The 6,876-nt window shown below is 32.9% G+C and overlaps 1 protein-coding gene across 1 annotated transcript in view; it reads left to right on the top strand.

The window, feature by feature from the left end:
* Positions 1-2,387: 2,387 nt before the first annotated feature.
* LOAG_17546 (zinc finger protein) overlaps positions 2,388-6,876 on the top strand; it is a gene marked incomplete at its 3' end in the record, with an annotated part of 14,593 nt that continues 10,104 nt past the window's right edge. The window contains exon 1 of the mRNA XM_020450206.1: positions 2,388-2,663. The remainder of the gene's footprint in view (positions 2,664-6,876) is intronic.

Genomic DNA, 6,876 nt, shown 5'->3' with positions numbered 1-6,876 from the left:
CACACACACACACACACACACACACACACACACACACACGCACACACACACAGACGCACACACACATACACACACACATACACATACACACACACATACACCCCCACCTTTCCTGTTCACTTCTTCGTCTGTGATGGCAATTTGAGCATCTATTTATCTATCTATCTCTCTGTCTTTCCGCCTATCCAGTCTACTAGTCAAATCGTAGCATCCCTTATCCCTCCTACTGTCACCCCCGCACATTTACACATATTGTTTTTTGCATTCTTTATTGATCTTACCGCTCCTCACATTTTTCCCGAGAATGCTCAAGTGCCTTTTTGATAGATGATCATTCATTGTCTCTCTGGTCATCCTTTTGCTCAGTCTAATTATTAACTCTCTGTTGATTCCGTTATGCTTTCTTGAAGAATTATAGTAAAGAAGCTTGGTTTTCTTCTGTTAAAAAAAATTATTATTCATTATCAGCTTTTTACTATTCCTACTGTTACTATTATTAGTTGATTGACTTATCATTCCATCATTTTTCCTGATGTTTTACTTACTTTTTTTCCTGACCTCTGAGCTCATCTCATTAATCATTCCACTAATAATTAATTATTCATCAACTGTTAATGTCACAGCATTTGTTTGCCTGCTTTATTTCCATTTCAAAGTCATAAATCGGCTAATTATCACTAAGCTTTTGAAATTTTGCAATATAAAGCTCTTCACCATCCTCGGTCGAGCGTTCTCATCGTAGGTAAAGAAGGCCTACTCTGATCTGTTCCGCTCTAATCATCCCCAAGTTTCGACGACGTGTCATTTGCAGAGCTTTAAGGACAAAGCGTTAAGCGTTATCATTCGCATTTCATATTTCGTCTTCGCTTCCCTTCTCTCAAATTCCATTCTGCGACATTTATTGCTTATCATCTGGCCAAGATAATTATGATCTAGTGAGGCAAATTAACGCGAATTTGATACTGCTGAATTTGAGGCTTATTTCCTTCATCAACCAGAAAAAAAAACTAATTAAAGGATATGGTAAAATCCATTTTCTAGTGGAACTTTCATAAAAAGTCCACGCAAAAATTCGAAAGTATTCCACAGCTTTTAGCATATCTAAATATACCTCAGCACTGTGTTGCCTTATCAGTATTAAGCTCTTACCTCGTGCTAATTTGCCGATAAGTTATGATGTCACGTGTGTGTCACCTTGTTTACACCGCTTCCTTTTTTCTGCCAGCCTTATGGAAGCATGTATGTTATTGCACATTTTACCGCTAGTCTTGTTTGAGTTGACTTAATTAAACATAGATTAGTTCGAAATTTTAAGCATAGATTGAGAAGACTTTTCCTGCGCATTGATTAATTGTTATCACCGAAATAATTGCTGTTTGTATTCATTCCATAGCAGATTGCGTACTTTTTCTCACATTCTTCATTGTTTTCGATCTCCTTGCCAAAACAACAAAAAAAAAAAAGAATAAGATGAGAATTCTGGCGGTGATTTGATATAATATGAGATTATATGGTAATTAGTGATTTTCAATTTCTTTCATCTTTCTTTTAACCTGATTGGCTGTTGTACCAATTGCATTCAAGATGTTCCATAGGTAAATAAATTTGTTTTCAAATGAATATTTCATAGAAGGGAAATTAAAATATTGAAATTTTCCAACTTTATTTTTTATTATATGCGAGAAATCGGTACATTTGATGAAAGCAGTACATTTACGCCATAGCCAGGCTATGTAATGATTATTCTCGGATGTCTGCTCATCAAATATGTCATGAAATCTCTTGGAGATGTGTGTCTCTCTTAGGTAGCTATCAGCAATGATGTCATGTGTGAAAGTTGCAACACCGAATGCTAACTCACAATCTAAATGATTTTATGGCATGCCGAAAGATGCTACATCCATTATTTTGACTGATAAAATTTGAGCGATAGGAAAAATCGAGGGTTTTGGCAGTGGTTTTATTCAATAGTTATGAAAAGTACAGGTAGAAAAGGTCCCAGAATCTACCATAGCCTGTTGAAAATTTCGGTTACCCATGACAACGAGGAAGACGATCTATCGCTTAATATGGACCTTCCCATAATTGTTAATTGTTGTAGAGAAATTGGGAAGCAAACAACTGTTGCTATGTTGCTACGGGTACAATGAACACATTAATCTTGCCTTGATAAAAACAGCTCTCAGGTATAAGATGTCCAAAAAATAATGTTGAATAGGGTTTCTCTTATCAATACTATCCAGTATTACTCTTTTTGAGTCAAAAATTTCGCTTATCAATATCGACAAATTTCTTCAAGGTGAGGACTGTGATTTCTTTCTTGGACAAAGTAGGAGAAAAAATAAGATCAATGTAAAGGAGCCAAAGGGTTTCAATGTGAGAGAGATATCAGACAAAAAAGATGACAAGAAATGTAACGAAATGTACTTGTTCTTTCATCTGTGAAATCATTTCAAGAGAAGAAACAGTAATTTGAATTTCAAATTTCATGTAATAATGAGCTAACAAGAAAGAATTCTGTTTATTTGAGCTCAAATGAGACGATCGGCTTTTGCTTCCTTTTCGCCAATTACGAAAGGATTGTGGATAGAGAAGAGATGCTGGAAGTTTCTGTAAACGAAGTGATATGTGCGCAGTCAGTTTCCATATACAATTAAAAAAAGGTTAAAGATTTCTTACATATTTCTTGGTGGTAAGAACTTGTGCTACAAAAATAGAAATGGAGAATTTAAATTAATTATTCCGATAAACATCAAAGTGCTGCTGCATGGATGACCAAATAATATCAGTTAATCTATCAAAATAGTACTCGATCACAACAGGCTTAATTAATGAAAGTACCTGCGATTAACTCACAATTGATTGATAATGGGATTGTAAACGTCAGAAGTTTTCACTTTAGCCTGAAGAGAATTTAATTTGCCATTTTTAATAAAAAAGAAAAAAAGATGTGAATCAGTATTTTCGATTTTTCTGTGATATTTAATTTTATGAAACAGTAAATTCTAATCTTATATCAGCTATCGAATGTGATTTGGTCCTATCTATCAATCAACCAAGTATTCCGTCATCTCTAAGAACATTTATTCTAAAATAAAAGAAAGTTAGTTTTAGAGTAGAAATAGCTTGTGGTTGAAGGAAAATTTGGGAACTGGTCGAGAGATATTATCTTTTTTATTTCATTGATTAATGGATAATATAATTTGATCCGATCCTTCCTTGTTATGACTGGAAAGACAGATGATACATGAGTAAGAGAGTAGAAGAGAGAAAGAAATTCACATTTCCCGCGGTCGTAACTAAAAGAGGACCTATTATACATATGGTTTTTTATTGTGCTAGAAACAATACAATGACAAATAAACTATCCCTTTGAAGCCAAATAAACTATCCCTTTGAAGCCTTTAGTCGCTCTCAGGTCTACTTTAGTGAATCTCTAAGAATGTAATGTTCCACATGATCTTTGATAATCTCTTCTCAAATCTCGACCTCTAGTAAACCATTTTTAGAATCCACAATTATCGATTACCTAGGTCGAGTTTCAAGAAACGCTTCGTGGCTTTTTATATTCAATAGTATTTCTTTTAAAACACACTGGTTAGTCTTTAACACTCCTACTTATAATTTCTCTCGTATAGTGATTAGGTAAAAATCCCCTCAACTTATTGATGTGGCCACCAATAACTTAATGTAAGAGGACTGGCTATGATTTGCTCTTTTAAGCTAACTGAAATCGGGAATTACGCAACGTTTTAGCATCATAGACTGGGATACCGAACATCTTTAAATGATTTATTATTTAGATATCTTCAATGTATATTTTTGAGCTTCAAGCAAGCAATTTCGACAAATCGTAATATCACGGGAATTTTGACAAATGTGAACTCTATAGAGCTGTTCTGAGTTGGACATTTGGCTTGTACTGGCAAGTATGTTTAATTTCGGTGCATTCAGATTGCTTCGTAAACTGAAGGATAATTTTGAGTGATACGGATGGAAGTAATGCTTCAATTGCTGTTTAGAAACAACAGGCTTCTTCAGATTATTTGCATCTCGTAAGAGGAATTAGAATGAAGTCGTGAGATATAACATAAATATTTAATGAATTATTCGGCAGATAATTTGTTCATGAAGCTGAAAAGTAGATCGTAACAGTAGTTAATAAATAGAATCAATAAAATAATAATGCTGTGCAATTTTTACCGAAAAAAAAAGATTGTAAAAATTAAACAAATTGAAAAAATGAACAAATTCCTTCGAAGCGATCATTTTGTTCTCAATTTATTAAAGTGAATTTTAAAACTTTAACTGGAGAATTAAACTGTGAAAAGGTGTAGTAAGAGATTACCTTTGTTAGTTAATATCTTTGCATTTATTGAAATTAAAGCTAATTAAAAATGATTTCTAATACGACATTACAATTTGATACTTTGATAACTTCTGGAGTAATCTGAAAAAATGGAAATGAGAAAAGGGATAAAAGAAAGATGATAAAGGAGGAAGGATAAGAGGGGAAAACATGCTTGAAATTGATTCCATTTTTCAGCCAAGTACGTTTCCACGTAAAACGTCAATATTAATTGATAACAATAACAACAGTAAGTTGAAACAATATAAAAATCAGTTGAATGCTTACATTGAATATTACTGTAAAAAAGTGGACGATGTAAAATGTATTGTTGACAGCGAAATGGAAACAATCGTGGCGCATTGAACTATCAAGGAAGTTGAATAATATAATTTCATATTTCACAAAAATTTCCAATGGATACTAATCAGGTAGAGGAAATATTGTAAAGAGAAATATAGAAAAATGAAACTGTTAGTGTTAATCCATTAGAAGTTATGCGATGTGGAAAGTATGATTAGGATAGACTGTTGAAATGAATGGGATTTTAAATGAGAGAAGATAAGGTAACTTTCCGATAAGATCAAATGACAAACAGTAATTAAGAGTTAAAATGACCAGGCCAATTATGCAAATGGGCTATGTAATTCTGATAAGATGACCATTGGCTTGTTGATTTTCTCTTCCAAAAGCTTAAAGGTAAGACCATCAACGACATATAATTTGATCCGAAGTACTCTTATCAGATTGATGAACTCATTAAATTTTGTCAACCACTCTGAATCATTTAGCGGTCAATTGAAATTTCTTTCATCGTATGTGCTTTGGTTATTTCTTTTCAATTAATGTTTTGTTTAATTAATTTCTATGCTCTTTATTCTTATATATTCGTATATATACAGTTATATATTAACTTTTGATATTTATGTTTCATGATAGTTTTACATCAAATTCACGTGTTCTTCCTACAACTAAACATTATTGTTATCAATTATGGTTGGCATTTAAGCATTGAAATATTTTGGAAATAAATGATCAATAAGGAATTTAATTACGGTTTATAGAGAGAATGATGTTATATGTAAAATGAGGATAACTTTTTTTCCTGAAAACATTTCATACAATAAACTTGTCTTTGATCATTAATTTATGTCACCATGATTGTTGGAATTGAGGTATTTCCATCTGTCACACTCTTGCTATAATCTACCAATTTCCTTTTTCGCTACTCCGTAATTCAGCATACGATAATCTTTATTGACTGATTTTTTAATGAAACTCTTACAAACTATCCGTCAATTAAATTTGATCATTTTGCATTACAAATGATTACCCATGTTTATCTACACTTAATTCTATCTGATGCATCAATCAGATGACAATCAGAGAAGCTATCATTAAAAGATGCGGCTTATACCATGATTGTTGGAATTGAGGTATTTCTATCTGTCACACTCTTCCTACTCCCACTTACACTTTGCATACGAAATATCTGATTAGCGAGTGCTGAGAACAACTTATCTTTTGCTTGAAAAAAGAGAAAATTTCCTATGAAATCTTGCTATGAAATAACCTTTTGATTAATTTCAGTTGAATTCAAGAAATGGAAATGACCAAAGCAGTCAGAGTGGTTACTTTTGAAGTTTATTAGGACAAATGCTTCTTTGTATGATACATGAAAAAGCAGAAAGATTATAGAGATAGGAGCCGAAAGAAATTTATCCTACTTCATCCATCTGCCGAGGATGCTCCGGTGCATTGGCATGGACCGATCCAGAACAGGTTTCAACTTCAAGACAATCGACCGGCATATTTCGGTTTCAGAGCGTCAGCTGTGAAATGAAATTTAATCAGAATTGGTGCATCCAGCTATTAGTTATGCGGGTGGAGATAGAGGTCGAGGTGGAGGTCGTTAGTGGCAGCCTTTGCTTAACTACTAATAATGCCTCCTCCTACATATCGACACATTTCGTCTGAGCTACACCTCCGTTCGTTAGGTTTTGCTCAATTTACTCACCTTCTCCTCACTTTGTGGTATTGCAAGCGATCGATCTCCCAAAATCCATCGATGGACGCGTAACAACTAATCATCTCATTGTCTCCCTTATCACTTAATAATTGCAACAAAATGAGATATGATAATTCACAACACACCGAATCTTTAACAATTTATCATATCTATTACATAACAAACATTATTGTACACTAAGTATTAGATGCATATCATATCAGGAAAAAATATTTGATGAAAATATTATTTAATTCGAGTACCCATTTCTATTATTTAAAGTATTATTACGTTTATTTCAAATATGAATTCGAATGTTGTCAGAATGAATTTGTTAGATTTAACTTTGAAATAGCTATTATTATTTGACATCCTGATAAGCCTGTGATAAGTCAGTAGATTTCATATACTATACAGTATAGGTATCTCTTTTTCAAGTTACATAAAAAAATAAATAGACGTACCATTTGGATGATAATGTACAAATGTTCATAACAGTAATTACAATACTCGTACGAAA

This window comes from Loa loa (assembly GCF_000183805.2).
Source record: "Loa loa unplaced genomic scaffold supercont3.90, whole genome shotgun sequence".
Taxonomy (NCBI): Eukaryota; Metazoa; Nematoda; class Chromadorea; order Rhabditida; family Onchocercidae; genus Loa; species Loa loa.
Note: the sequence above shows the minus strand (reverse complement) of the source record. Positions and strands in the feature narration are given on the sequence as shown.